The sequence below is a fragment of the Myotis brandtii genome, unplaced genomic scaffold (assembly GCF_000412655.1).
Source record: "Myotis brandtii unplaced genomic scaffold, ASM41265v1 scaffold103, whole genome shotgun sequence".
Lineage (NCBI taxonomy): Eukaryota > Metazoa > Chordata > Mammalia > Chiroptera > Vespertilionidae > Myotis > Myotis brandtii.
In genome coordinates this window covers 4,940,892-4,956,665 of record NW_005353460.1, presented here as the reverse complement: position 1 = coordinate 4,956,665, position 15,774 = coordinate 4,940,892, and the positions used below count along the sequence as shown (strand labels likewise).

The 15,774-nt window shown below is 40.6% G+C and overlaps 1 protein-coding gene across 1 annotated transcript in view; it reads left to right on the top strand.

Moving 5' to 3' along the window:
• ANK1 (ankyrin 1, erythrocytic) overlaps positions 1-15,774 on the top strand; it is a 624,245-nt gene that overhangs the window by 226,874 nt on the left and 381,597 nt on the right. The gene's annotated exons all lie outside the window — the stretch shown is intronic.

Here is a 15,774-nt window from a genome sequence, read left to right as displayed (position 1 = left end):
AAGGAAGGAAGGAAGGAAGGAAGGAAGGAAGAAAGAAAGAAAGAAAGAAAGAAAGAAAGAAAGAAAGAAAGAAAGAAAGAAAGAAAGAAAGAAAGAAAAACTTCGTTGAGAGAGAGAGAGACATCCATCCGCTGCTGCCTCCTGCATGTCTCCCGACTGGGGATCAAGTCCAAAACCTGGGCATATGCCCTGACCGGGAATCAAACCGGCCCAGCTGATCCCTTTTTATAGATGAGAATACTGCAATGAGTGTTCCGTTAACTTGCCAAAGGTCAAATAAGTTGGCGTTTCAGCACACAGGAAGACTGAAGCAGTCTGGCTCACAGTGTGCACCTCCTGCCTCTCTCTTAAGCCTGGGATTCCATTGAAGAAATGTTAAGTTAATGGAGAGTAAAATGCTTTCAGATACATTTCAGAAAGATTATGTGTGTGAGGTGGATTGGAGAGGGCCATAGCAGAGCGAAGACCAGGGTGGACACTTATACAAAAATTGTCTAAAGACTTGGGGATAATAAAAGGGAAATGAAGCCCTGGCTGGTGTGGCTCGGTTGGAGCATCATCTGTACACCAAAAGGAGGGTTTGATTCCTAGTTAGGGCATATACCCAGGTTGCAGGGTTAATCGATGGTTGGGGTGGGTGCAGGAGTCAACTGATTGATGTTTCTCTCACACATCGATATCTCTCTCTCTCTCTCTCTCTCTCTCTCTCTCTCTCCTCCCCTCCTCTCTCTCTGATCAATTTTTTAAATTAATCACTTAATTTTAAAAGAGGAAAATGCACAGAAAGAGTAACATTAAACAAAAGTAACATTAAATAATAATATAGCTCACAAGATGTGATGTAATCAGGGAATCTTGGGATGCTTCCAGGTGGCAGAAGTTCTCTGTAGCTTCTCTTATTCGGAAGCCCCAGCAAAATCATCTCAAGTTCCTGAAATCCAAACCCTGCCTGAATAGGAGACAGCAGCATCCCTCTCCTGGCATCCACAGGCTAGCCTGCTGATTCCAGTCTCCTAGGGAAAGTAATCACCACACCAATCCCCTTCCCTAGATGATGAACCCCAGAAATATGCAACTATCAGGCCACACACACACCTCAGACCCATGGAATTATTCTACGGCTTCTTACTAGACATGCCTTCATTCTGTCTGCACTCTGTGCCTAGCTGACCTCATGAGTGTAAGTACTCTTTCAATGATGACGACTCTACCTCTTCACAGGCCTCCAGACCCACATATCCAGTTGCCACTTGAAAATTCTACTTAGACGCCTCATAGACATCTTAATAGAGCAAAAAGGAACCTTTGAGTTTCTTTCCCGAATCTGTTCCTTTCTCCAACCCTGCACCACCTTGTTTTTTCTATCTCAGTAAATGTCACCACTATCCATTCAACTACTCAAACCAATACTCCTGAATCATCCTTAAGTCCTCCATTGCCCTCATCCGCTCATCTAATCAGAAACAAACCCTCTTGATTCCATCTCTAAAGTACATCAGGAAACCATCCTAGTTTTATTAAGATATCATGTATGTGCCATAACATTCACCCTTTAAAAATGTTTTTAGTATACTCACAGAGTTGTACACCCATTGCCACAATCTAATTTTAGAACATTTTCATCACCCCAAAAAGAAACCCAGTATCCATTAGCAGTCACTTTTCATTTCCTCCCAACCACCCAGCCCAACAACTAATGTACTTTCTGTCACTATAGAGTTGCCTATTTTGGATATTTAGTATAAGTGGAATCATACAATATGTGAACTTTTATGACTGACTTTTTTCTTATTTTGAGAAGTTATAATTTTTTTATCTAGGCAAGAAATATTTATTGAACATCTATACTATGCAAATGATGACAATAAATATTTTATGCCTATGGTTATTTCCCTTTGAAGACTTCATTGTAAACAAGCATATGGAGAAAGGAAAGATAACCATGAGCAATTATTTTGGATTAGGGTGTATGTTTAAAGAAAAAAGTGTATTTATAAGTATGTTTAAAGAAAAAAGTGTGTTTATAATTCTGAGATGAGCAGTTAGAGCAAATGTGACTATAATTCATTTCTATGCATTTATGTATTTATTTATTTATTTTGACCCTCTTCACCCATTACCACTCTTACTACCCCCCTCCAGACAACCACCAACCTATTCTCTGTATCTATGAGCTTGTTGTTGTTGTTTTGTTTTTGATTTCACATATAAGAGAGATCAGACAGTACTTGTCTCTCTCTGTCTGACTTATTTCATTAGCATAATGCCCTCAAGGTCCATCGCTGTTGTCACAAAAAGCAAGATTTTATTATTTTTAAGGCTGAATAATATTCAACATAATGAAGGCCACATATGTCAAGCCCACAGCTAGCATACTAAATGGCTAAAAGCTGAAAGCTTGTCCTCTAAGAGCAGAAACAAGACAAGAATGCCCACTGTTGCCACTTTTATTCAGCATAGCATTGGAATTCCTAGCCAAAGCAATTCGGCAAGTAAAAGAAATAAAAGGCATTCAAATTAGAAAGGAAAAAGTAAAACTATCACTCTTTGCAGATGACATATTATATGTAGAAAACCTTAAAGACTCCATCAAAAAGTCTTAGAACTAATAAATAAATTCAGTAATGTTGCAGGACACAAAATCAATACACATTTCTAAACACCAATACAAACTATTGAAAAGAAAAATTAAGAAAACTCCCATTTATAATTACATCAAAAGAATAAAATATCTAGGGATAAATTTAACCAGGGAGTTGAAAGACTTGTACACTGAAAACAGTAAGATATTAAGGAAAATAATTGAAGAAGACAAATAAATGGAAGGATATTTCATGGTCATAGATCAGAAGAATTGATATTGTTAAAATGTCCCTCTCACCCCCTTTGATTCATTTTCTATACGGGAGCAAAAGTGAGTTTTTACAACTGTGAACACTTATCTGCAGGTCAGAACCTTTCAATGCCTCTCCATAACATTCAATCCAAATGCCTTTACCACCTTGCTATAAACTAAATGTTTGTGTTCCCTTGAAATGCATAGGTTTATGCAAAATTCTAATGTTCAGTGGGATGCTATTTGGAGGTGGGGCCTTTGGGAGTGATTAGGTCATGGGAGTGAGCCCTCATCTATGGGATTAGTCCTCATGAATGCATCTCTTACCAAAGAGATCCCACAGAGCAACCTTGCCTGTTCCACCACATATAGGCACCACAAGAAGACAGTCATCTGTGAACGAGGAAGCAGGTCCTCACCAGACACTGAATCTGCCAACATGTTGATCTTGGACTTCCCAGCCTCCAGAATTGTAAGAAGTGAACATTTGTTGTTTAAGCCACCCAATCTATGGTATTTTAGTTATAGCAGTCCAAATAGACTAAGGCACACAATCTTTTATTTCTTTTTTTTAAATATATTTTTTATTGATTTCAGAGAGGAAGGGAGAGGAGGAGAGAGATAGAAACATCAATGATGAGAGAGAATCACTGATCAGCTACCTCCTGCACGCCCCACACTGAGGATCGAGCCCGGAACCGGGCATGTGTCCTGACTGGTAATGGAACCTAATGAACCGTGGACCTCCCGGTTCACAGGTCGATGCTCAACCACTGGCTGGGCGGCACACATCTTTTACTTATTCCCTCCCATCTTTCCAATTGAACCTCTTGTCACTCAGCCTCTCCCCTGCTAATTCTAGCCCCTAGAATATGTTGTTTCCTATGCTTGAAAGGCTCTTCCCTGGTCTTCACACAGCTAGCTCCTTTTCTTCCTTTAAGTCTTACTTATGTCACCTTCTTAGGGAGTCTTCCATTACCACCTTATCTAAATTCACCCCCCTTCCCATCTTTCTCTTCTTCTGCCACCCTAGGCTACTCCCTATGGGTTTTTTTTTTTCTAACACTTATCACAGCTTGTAATTACTGTATTTATTTCCCTGTTGTCTTTTTTCTTTGTCAGTCTTCCCCACTAGAGTATGTGCATCTTGAGGGCAGGCACTCTATCTGTCTCGCTCACCCTTATAGCCATTGCCTTACACAGTACCTGGCACCCAAGAGGCCTCAATAAATGTTTGTTAAATAAATGGACTGTTCTAATTGCTTCCTTATAACCTGTTGGTGAAGGAAGGAACCCTGCCTTAAATAGTAGGAGATGGCCAAACTGGACACGTGAAACTGACAGCAGGTCATTAGTATACTCACAGGCCAGGGAGGAGGACATTGCACACCATGCAGGACCTCGTCGGGGTTGCACACTGGGATAGAGTGAAGCAGCAGGGGCTTTGAGAGGCAAGCTTTGTAGTGACAAGAGGGTGGAATGATCCTTAGTTCCTGCAAGACTATTGAGCACTTACGCACTGCATGGAGTACAACTGGTCTACCTGCTAAAGGAACTAGCCAGGCTGGGAGACTCCTGGTGTTAGGAGTGGATATGCTGAGAGTTAGGCCTTTGGGTCCTGTGATGCTCAAAGATGTTAAGGCAGCATTGGAAATTTTAGGTCTTGCAACACATGTACCTAGCATCTGGAAAAGAGACATACACACATGTCTACACATAGCCAGGGGTAGAGAGTAGGGCAGAAGATTGTTTCATGACATGACTAAGTGAATGAATTTTGTATTTATTATTATGCTATGAGCCCTGTGATGGTGTTATGTAAGTACCATATAAGCAAGTAGGAAGTGTTCAAAAACAGATCATTCAATAAAATTGAAGTCCTAATCTACTTTGTTCTTGTCCCAAATGGGAGTCAGCAGGAATTACATTTCACTACATACAACAAAAAACCCAAATAATACTGGCTTAAACAAGATGGGCATTTATTTTTCTCTCACCTTACGAGAAGTCTAGAGTTAGAAAATCCAGGACTGGAATGGCAGCTTCACATCAAGGACTTGGGCTTCTCTTAGCTTGCCATTCCACCATTCCTAGGGTGCATTTTCACCCTCATGCTCACAACATTGTTGCTGTGGCCCCAGTCATCAAGCTATATTCCAGAAAGAAAGAAGGAGGAAAAACAAAGAGCAAGCGGGCATGAGCCAGTGGATCAGTTCTCTTTAATGAGCTTTTCCTGAAGTCCCACTTGTGCTCTATTGTTCAGAACTAAGCTAAAAGAGATCCTAGGAATGTTTCTAGCTGGGCACATTACTACCCTCCCCCTCCCCCAAATAGAACTCTGTTAATAAGGAAGATAGGAGAATGGATATTGGATAGGTAACTAATAGCTGTCCACAGCCAGTGGGAGTAAATAGAGCAGCTATAATGAATAGATTGGATATTCTAAAAACAGTCTGGAATTCAAGGACTTAGGGAAGACTGACTAGAAAACAGAAAAGCTCCACAGAGAGCTTTTATTTAATTTCCACAAAATAGATTAAAAGAAAAAGACAAAAACATGTTCATAGTAAAAAGAATATCCAGCAAGTGATGGTGAGGGAGGGGGTCATGTGGCTAGCCCTGGTCTGAAATGGCTGTAGGGATGGCTTGCGGTCACAGGGTGTGATCTGACTGATGGTGTGATAAATTCCTTGGATCTCAATGTCCTTATCTGTGAAATGAGAAGATTGGACTAAATTATCTCCAAGTTTGTGGGGGTTTTTCCCCAACTCTAAGTTTCTATTATAACAATGGTCTTAATTTTGTTTAGCAGTGAAATATTTGAGAGAAATGAAAGCTTACATATGAAACAGATAAAGCAGAGCTGCTCTGAATGGGGATGAGAACTTTAGAGTTCTGTCTCCTTGGCCTCAATCTTAATCCCCGCGGTAGCCCCTGAGCTCCATGGAGCACACTTCTATATAGTTCCGTGTGTAACTTTAATAAAATAAAATGATGTGTTTATTGCTAAAAATCAGAGTACAGATGTAACTATGAGTATTACTGTCAAAAAGGTAAAATTGCTTTTACTTGTTAACAATCTTAAATACTTTTTAAAAACCATCAAGTTAAATAAGTAGAGTTCTGAATTGTGATGCTCTGTTGTGACTCACTCGAAATCACTGGGGAAATATTTATCAAACATCACGAACAATTGGTAGAATTTCCTCCACAATTTATTCAGTGATGTTGGGAAACAATGGAGCTTGGATTGTAAAGAAAAGTTATCAAAGGAACATGCTTTTTATTTTCTAGATAGGTATTTAGATAGAAATTATTCTCAAATGAAAAAAACCTTCACTTTGCAAATACTTGTTTCCTGTGTGCCAGACTTGGCTGCTTCCTGTTTATCAAAAGTAATTGTTAGTAATTGGAAGCAAAGCCCAGAAAAATGTACTTCTTGTCAGTCACCTGCTGAACTTCCTTTGCCTTTTACTTGTCATTCTTGTAGCATTCCCAAAGTGTTTTTTAAGTTCTTTTAAAAGTAGACTTAATGAGATCTGAAACAGTTATCCTCAAATTTCTAGCTTTAGCATCTACCCTATTTAGTATTAGAGTAATTGTTAGTAATTGGAAGCAAAGCCCAGAAAAATGTACTTCTTGTCAGTCACCTGCTGAACTTCCTTTGCCTTTTACTTGTCATTCTTGTAGCATTCCCAAAGTGTTTTTTAAGTTCTTTTAAAAGTAGACTCAATGAGATCTGAAACAGTTATCCTCAAATTTCTAGCTCTAGCATCTACCCTATTTAGTATTAGGTAACATTTTATACTGATTATTGTTCCCTCCCACACAGAATCCTGACGTATCTTTATCTCCATAATAGCTCAATATACCCAGTTTTGCTCTTTCTGTTGCCACTGATTACAAACTTCTGCATTTTTTTCTACACAGCACCCCTCCTCCTTCTTGATCCTGTTTTTTCTCTCACCACTGTAACCTTTTTTATTTCCAGAGAGGTCTGGAAAACACCATCTATTCCAATCTTAGGATCCCTAGTGCAGATTATGGGTTCAGATGCAATATTCTTTGAACCCCAAATCCCAGACACAGTCAGCCAAAGATGTCTTCTCATTTTTAATTTAATTTGTATAAAGTTCCGCCACAGACAAAATAAAGTAAATCATATTTAGATAGTCATTCAAAGTAATACTAAACTTTAAAATATCTGTATATATAAAAGGCTAAGTGACCGACTGTCCGTCCATCTGACCGTCCAACCAGCCGGTACATATGACACGCACTGGCAATTTAAAAATAAACGTTGGCTCGCGCATGCGCAATACATATAAAGCTCTCACTGGCACCAATCTAGACAGAGTAGGAATATTCCTACCTGAACCTGTTTTCGGACATGGTCAGTTATATGTTGCTTTCTCTCAAGTTCGAAGAGTGTGTGACATTAAAGTTGTAAATACTTCATCACAAGGGAAATTAGTCAAGCACTCTGAAAGTGTTTTTACTCTTAATGTGGTATACAGGGAGATATTAGAATAAGTTTAATCAATTTATCAGTCATTGTTTTTAACAATGTTGTTTTTATATCATGTCTTCGTTGTTGTTATAGCATGCTGTTATTTCTTCTAATTAAAGAAGAAATGTGCATGAATCCGTGTACCAGGACACTAGTATACATATATTTAAATATATTTTTTATTGTTGATAGTATTACAGATATCTCATATTTCCCCCCCCCTTCCCCCCCTCTTCTCAGCCCCTACCCACTCCACCAGGTCTTCATTACCTGTTGCCCATGTATTTTTGTATTTTTTTTTGTAAACGAAAGCAAAGTTTATTGAGAGATAGACTCCCTCTAGCAGGGAGGGGACCCAAGTGGGTTGCCCTGCCCGTGTATTTTAACATTACAGTTGTTTCAATGAGAAGTTTCTGAAAAATACAGATCATATTGTTTATATAATCGTGTTGCCTTTTCTTCAGCCAGAAGGTGTCCAGCTGTTTGAGTGGGCGATCCCTAGGACAGTTAACCATATAGCCCTTACTCTAAGGAGCAGGCCCAACTTTAAAACTAGCGTGGCAAAGAGCTTTTGCATGAACGGGAACAGACCCGGTAATACGCTCTTGCTACAGAAGGTGGCGCTATGGGGTCTGAGGGGAGAAGTGGCTCGGACTATAACTCCAAGAGCAGAGATGGGAAAAAGAAACCCGGGATTTCTCAAGCGAATTCCCCTAGTTCAGACACTACACTTGAGAGTGAGACTTCTGGTGCCTCCAAGAGTTGGAGGTAAAGGCAGAAATGCTCTGGGAAGAGAGATCTGGGAGGAAATTGGTACCAAAGCTACGGCTGGGTAGGCGGGGCGGGGTTCTAGCATCAAGGGGCACCTTCTGGGGACAGGGTGCAGTGCTCTGAGAAAAAGTTGGGTGGAGAGAAAGGGTGGCGTTGAAAACCAAATGTCTTTCATCCCTTGGAGACAAAGGGGTGCCTTCTTTTGACAACAGCTGCCACTGCCACACACACCATACGGCGGGTCGGAGGGGGAGGGGAAACCGGGAGGAGAGTGTCTGAGGCGGGACCGCTCTGACTTTCAATAATGGGGTGGTTGCCATGGTGACGAGCCATACATCTAAAGGGGGCGGCTGAAAGGACCCATTGTTCTGGAGTTGGGCTGCCCGGGTTGTGCCTGTTTCTAAGAGGCACCTTTAAACACCTCCCCTGGGTCGGGGGGGAGGACTGTGGACCAGAGCTGGGACAGTGGCATCCCGAGCTTCACGCCAGGACCACATACCACAGATCGCAACCCCACCTTGGCTCCACACGCTGCAAAAGGAACAAGCAGCCACTTGCACTGGGAATTGCTCCCTCCCACGCATTCATGCCCCAGAAATCAGCGCAGGACACGTGCGCTCACTGCTGCTCAGACACACAACCCTGACACGCGGTTCATAACACGCCCGCCTCCCACCAGGCCCGAGTAGGCAGATAGATGAGCAGGAGACTAGTAACAACACTGCTGGAGGGAGATCCAGGAACTCCGCGAATACATACATGCCAAGGTCTGGGGCCAGGGGGCTCGGGAAAGCCCCATGGAATCACTCTTCAGTCCTGTCGGAAGAGAAAGGAGGAAATCACAGTATAAAGAATATGGAAAGATACAAGGCACCATCGCAATTTTCCTTGTAAGAACAAACAATTGGAAGCACCCAAAACGCCTGTCCCTGGGGGCTGGTTAAATAATGTGGAACACATCCTCCTGATGAAATATTAAGGCGCCATTTAAAAAGACAAGGCCGTTCCGATCAATGATTCTCTCTCATCACTGATGTTTCTCTCTCTCTCTCCCTCTCCCTTCCTCTCTGAAATCAATCAATCAAAATACAAGGCAGCTCTATATGCAGAGATATGGAAAATTTCCAATATATTCTAAGTGATAAAGCAAGCTGCAGAACAGTGTGGTGGGTATATGAAAAAGTAGGTTTACAGATGTTCATATGGAAAATAATACAATAATTAATAAATAATAATAATATAAATTCTGTTTCACACACAACTGTAAATCTACTTTGCCAATCCGTGTGTGTGTGTGTGTTTGCATCTCTGGAAGGTGTTGTTTATTAGGAGGGCAACTGTGGGATAGAGGATGTAATGGGGAGATGAAGACAACTTCCTTTTCATCATACAATCTTTTATACCTTTTGAATTTTGTCCTATGTACCATGTATTACCTATAAATAAATAATTCTTAAAAAGAACTTTAAATTTTCATTTGCTTGAACACTAATGAGATTTGGAACTCTCCATAAGGTGTCTGAACTCTTATTTTAAAATGCTTTAATAAATATTAATTTTTAAAGTATACATGTACAAACAAATACCATTAAGTCACAGATATGTAAAGGTAGTCACAGTGGCAAGTCAAATATGAAAATACACACCTCTGGCCTGGCCAGTGTGGCTCAGTGGTTGAGCATCCACCTATGAACCAGGAGGTCACAGTTTGATTCCTGGTCAGGGCACATGCCTGGGTTGTGGGCTCGATCTTCAGTGGAGTGCATGCAGGAGGCAGCCAATTGGTGATTCTCTCTCATCATTGATGCTTCTATCTCTCTCTCCCTCTTCATTCCTCTCTGAAATCAATAAAAGAAATGAAAAATACATTTTTTTAAAGAAAGGCCCTAGCTGGTTTGTCTCAGTGGATAGAGTCAACTGTATAATCCACCTATAATTATAACAAATTAATCACAGGGCTCCCAAATTAAACAAAGGACATTACATTAGGGTGATTTTCCTAATTACAAAATAGTATATAATCAGTGAAATGGACTATTGAACCCCAATGTCACTAATGATCTTTCCACACAGATAAAAATAAAAATCATTACTTAGCAATGACTTACTAAATAATGATAATAAGTTAAAATCTATCGAGCATTTACTGTGTGCCTTAATGAAAACTGTGTTGAGAGTTTGATATGCATTATTTCTTTTAATCTTCCAAACAAATTATTTGCCTATTTTTACAAATGAAGAAACATGTAGAGATGTTCTTCAATTTACCTCTTATCACACAGCTAAGAAAGCTGCAGAGTCTGGATTTGAATTCTCATCTGACTGATTCCAAAACCTGCATTCTTAACCTCTACATGTTACTTTTTAAATTATGGTGAAAATACTGGCTCATTTTGACTCTCTAATCCTGTGGTCTCACAAATTGAATAAAAGGTATATAGTAAAAATTAGACTATATTTGAGGAAACATTGGTTGTATACAGAGTAGTGGGCCTGTAATTTTTTAACTCATGCTGTAGCTTGGTTGTGCAGAGTAAATATGAGGTCTTCGCTTTGTGAATAACTAATGTAGTCTTTATTTAGGTGTCCATAAATAAAATTGGAACATAGCCATGCTCATTCGTTTATGTGTTGTCTGTGGCTGCCTTTGAGCTAACATGGCAGAGTTGAGTACTTGTAAGATAGACTGTATGGGCCACAAAGACTAAAAGATTTAGTGTTTGTCTCTCTACAGAAAATGTTTAGATCTACAGTTAAGGTCATGTACTCAGAAAGACAAAAGAGGAAAGAGACTTTTATAATATAAAAATACTATGCCCCGCCAGGCCAGTGTGGTTGACCTATGAACCAGGAGGTCACAGTTTGATTCCGTCAGGGCACATGCCCGGGTTGCGGGTTTGATCCCCAGTGGGGGGCATGCAAGAGGCAGCCGATCAATGATTCTCTCTCATCGTTGATGTTTCTATTTCCCACTCCTTCTCTAAAATCAATAAATGTATCTAAAAAAAAATACTATCCCCATTCTAAAAGCATTATTTTTATATTCATTCAAGTATTCCACTCCTATTCAAAATTGTACATCCAGGGCTGCCTCAAAGGGCTTTAGCATTAAAAAAAATTGCATTAGTTCTTATAGGATAAGAATGAAAAGTCACAGATTTCATTCAGCCACAATGCTTTTTTTTTCTTTTTTCTTTCTGTGAGAAGAAGCTAGTTTACTGATGAGCACACATTCCTTTGTTTTGGAATCTGTTCTTAACTGAAGACCTTCCAGGAAAAGAAGGAAGCCAAGGATGATATTGTGCCAAAATGAAGCAGTTATTATGAGTTGAAATATATAGCTTGTGACATCACATATAGTAGTTGGAACCAATTTAGAGAGATGGTTGCCACTGCTTTCCTTAGATTTCGAGGAATTATATTCCTTTTTCTCTTTAAAGGCTTTAGTGGCTCTGGAAGATACAGGGAAGGTTGTATGCATTTGTAGAAGAGAGCACTAGACCATCTGTGGGGACACTTGCCATTAATCTTAGAGTAGAACTTTTGGGAAAATCAATGGCAGGGGATATGAATCCCAGTTACACCTCCTCTCTATCACTGGCCCAAAAGCAGTGGCAATTCCTCTCTTATTGCACAACCAGAAAGTTCTAGGTTATGGACAACACCTGCTTATAAGAGCCAAAAGCTGAAGGTGTCTTTAGACAGCAAGCCAAATGACTGAAATTTTGTTTCTTTAAGCTGGGAAGAACTCTCTAGAAGTTCCTCCACCCAGGTAACAGCTGACCTGTGTTGGCTTGTTTAAAGCACTCATGAAATTGGCTGCAGTACAGAGCCCTTAAGAAGCACTGGACTTACCAGTAGGAACAGAATACTTCCTATGTAATTATGGTAGAGCTATCACTCTATTCACAGCTCACAGGGTTAGGCAAATACTTATTCGAGCTAATAAAAATTAAATTCTGACTGTAGAATCTAGGGGGTGGATATATGGGTGTTCACTGCACATTTCTTTCAAATTTTCTGTGTGTTTGACATATTTTCTAATCAGATGTTGTGGGAAAATTGTAATATCAGGAAGATCCATTTTTCTCCAAGTTTCGGAGGAACAGAATAAGACTGATATTTGAGGAAATATTAGAACTCTTTATAAGAGTAGTAGGCCCTGTACCTAACTCAAGGTGAAAGTCTGCAGATAGTTCATTAGTCACCTGTATTGTAGATCTGGAAGGTCTTTTTCTCCCCAGTGGCTACCAGGCCACCAAAAGCATCAACATGCTATGAGGGTACTTGTAGTAGCAGGTCTGGTACCTCCAATCAGAGTGTTGAGCTTCAACCATTTGGAAAATGGAAGGTGACTATGGACCCTTACAGAGGAAGCAAGTGTCACTGGCCTCAAAAACTTAGATTTTTCAAACTTAGGGAATGCTATTTTTTTAAATTATATATATTTTAGAGAGAGAGTAAGGGAGAGGAATAGAAACATGAATCAGCTGTCTCCTGCACACCCCTGACCTGAGATCAAGCCTGAAATCCAGGCATTCCTGACCAGGAATCAAACCAGTGACCTCTCAGTGCATGGAATGACGAGGACACTCAATCCAATGAGCCACACTGGTGGGGAAGAAATGCTATTTTTAAAAATTTATTTCAGAGAGGAAGGGAGAAGGGAAGAGAGGTAGAAACATCAATGATGAGAGAGGATCAATTGGCTGCCTCATACATGCCCCCTACTGGGGATCGAGCCTGAAACCCAGGCATGTACCCTGACCAGGAATCAAACCGTGACTTCCTGGTCCATAGGTCAGCACTCAACCACTGAGCCACGCCAGCCGGTGGGAATGCTATTTTTTGAATTATCAGTATAATTAGACCCGGGAGAAGGTTGTTTGAGGAAGATCATGAATTCAATTATGGACCTGTTGAGCTTAAGGGACCTAAGTGATTTAACTGGCAATGGCTCATATATGGACATACAGATCCAGCAGCCAAGAGTGAGGCTAGAAATACCAGTTTGGGAGCCATTAATATATAAACAGTAATTAGATCCACAGGAATGGATGAGATCAACCAAACAGTGTTTATATGGAGAAGAGGGTGAGGTTAGAAACCAAGGTGGACAGTGCCAACATTGAGGAGGTGGCCAGAAAACAGAGACAGAGTAGGAAGGATCAGAAATAAGGCAGAAAATGTAACCGGGAAGCCAAATAGAGTTAGAAATTGCTCAGCTTGACAAGTGTTATTAAGAAGCCAAGCAAGATGAATATTGGAAAGTTTCCAGTAGATCTAGCCACAAGGAGGTCTCTGGGAGCAATTTGCTTTGAGGATTGAAATTAGAAGCCAAACTGGAATGAGCTGAACACTCAACTGTGAGAGGCAGTGTAGGGAAGACCTACATCAAACTGGCTGTATCAGATTCAATCAGGGAGCTTGAAACATATAGATTCTGGCTCTTTGAGAGAGAGATTATGATTTGGTAGGTCTGGGATGGGGCCTAAGAACCTGTGTTGTAATTGTTGTGTTTTAAGGTCTCTAGATGACTGATGCCCTGCCAAGTTTGGGAACTGCTGATAGAATGCAAATAACATGACTTGCATCCAAACTGACCTGGGTTCCAATCCTAATAATGTCGCATTTTAGCTGTTTGAGTGAAACAAGATACCTAATTCTCCTTAGTCTTAGTTGCCTGGTTCATAAAAAAGGGGAGTGATAGCCCTACTTTGTGGTATGGATTTGAAGATTGGAGATAATGTATGTAAATCAGCTGACACATCGTAAATGTTTAGTAAATACCAGCCAATGTTATTTAGCAGTGGCTACAATGAATGTAGACTATTCTCTTTTTAAAAAAATATATTTTTATTGATTTCAGAGAGGGAGGGAGAGGGAGATAGAGTCAGAAATATCAATAATGAGAGAGAATCATCCATCGGCTGCCTCCTGCACGCCCCCTACTAGGGATCGAGCCCACAACTCGGGCATGTGCCCTTGACTTGGAATCGAACCTGGGACCCTTCAGTCCGCAGGCTGATGCTCTATCCACTGAGCCAAACCAGAGAGGGCTAGACTATTCTCTTTTTAAAAAAACAAACAACATATTTTTATTGATTTCAGAGAGGAAGGGAGAAAGAGAAATAGAAACATCAATGATGAGAGGGAATCATTGATTGGCTGCCTCCTGCATGCCCCACACTGGGGTTCGAGCCTGCAACCCAGGCATAGCCCTGACTGGGAATCGAACTGTGACCTTCTGGTTCATAGATCAATGCTCAACTACTGAGCTTGCCTCTGAGGGGCAGGAGGTGTCCTAAGAGTCAAAGAAGGATAGTGTTTTGTTTTGATTTTTATAAAATGGTTGAGATATGAACATCTATATATATAAAAAGCTAATATGCTAAGTATCCTTTTAGCATCTATAGCAGTGGTTCTCAACCTTCCTAATGTCGCGACCCTTTAATACAGTTCCTCATGTTGTGGTGACCCCCAACCATAAAATTATTTTCGTTGCTACTTCATAACTGTAATTTTGCTACTGTTATGAATCGTAATGTAAATATCTGATATGCAGGATGTATTTAGACAACCCCCGTGAAAGGGTCGTAAGACCCCCAAAGGGGTGGAGACCCACAGGTTGAGAACTGCTGAACTATAGAAAACTGGGCACGAACTGCCTTAATGAACAAAGACCTTGATTAGATTAACTGGTGATGCCAGAAGAAAAATTGGCCTTAGAGATGTTTCGGGGCAGAATGGTTCCTGGTAATTGTTGAGTCTAAACACTTCTTTGTCACATCTGCATGGAGAGAATCAGTCTGACTTTCCAGTGTTGTCAAGGAAGAAGTTTCCCAGAAATCTTCAGTCCAACTTCTCATGTTTCATTGGCAAAAATTGGAGTAAAATGCCCTTTCTTGATCAAAGCATGGAATGGGATAAGAACACCTTTTGGCTAACTGGGCCACACTCCTTAGGCTGAATTCAAGTCCCCCAATCATATTGTTTCTGGGGAGAGGTGAAGTGAGTAGATATCAGAGCATCAACCATAGTGTTGTCTATAGTGTTGTTATTGTTTTTTAAAACACATCAGAAGATATTTTTGCATTTCAGTGTTATCATGAAATATAGTGTATTAAAATGTTTCTGACTAATGGTTGAAAATATTATTTATTGCTTATGGATGGGTCTATCAGGGAAATTGTAAAAATTGAATTTATTAAATAAGAAAGAGAAAATTTGTAGAAAGCAAGATGGCAGCATAGGTAAACACCGGAAATTGCTGCCTCGCACAACCACTTCAAAAATACAACTAAAAGACAAAACGACATCATCCAGAACCACAGGAAGGCTGGCTGAGTGGAAATTCTACAACTAGAAGGAAAGAGAAAAGCACACTGAGACTTAGAGGAGGTGCGGAAGTAAAGTGCAGAGGTACGGAGGCACATGTGGAAAGGGCTGGCAGCTGAGGACTCGGTGCACGTGGAGAGGGCTCGAAGCTGAGGACACGGCGCACGTGGAGAGGGCTGGCAACTGAGGACACGGTTGTCTTTTTCAATAGGGAGGGAGTCTCAAGCTCCCGACTGCTCTGAACTCCAGTTCCGGGTGAGTCTCTGGGGACCCAGACTCATACGGGGAGAAACTGGACTGTCTGGCATCGGGCAGAACT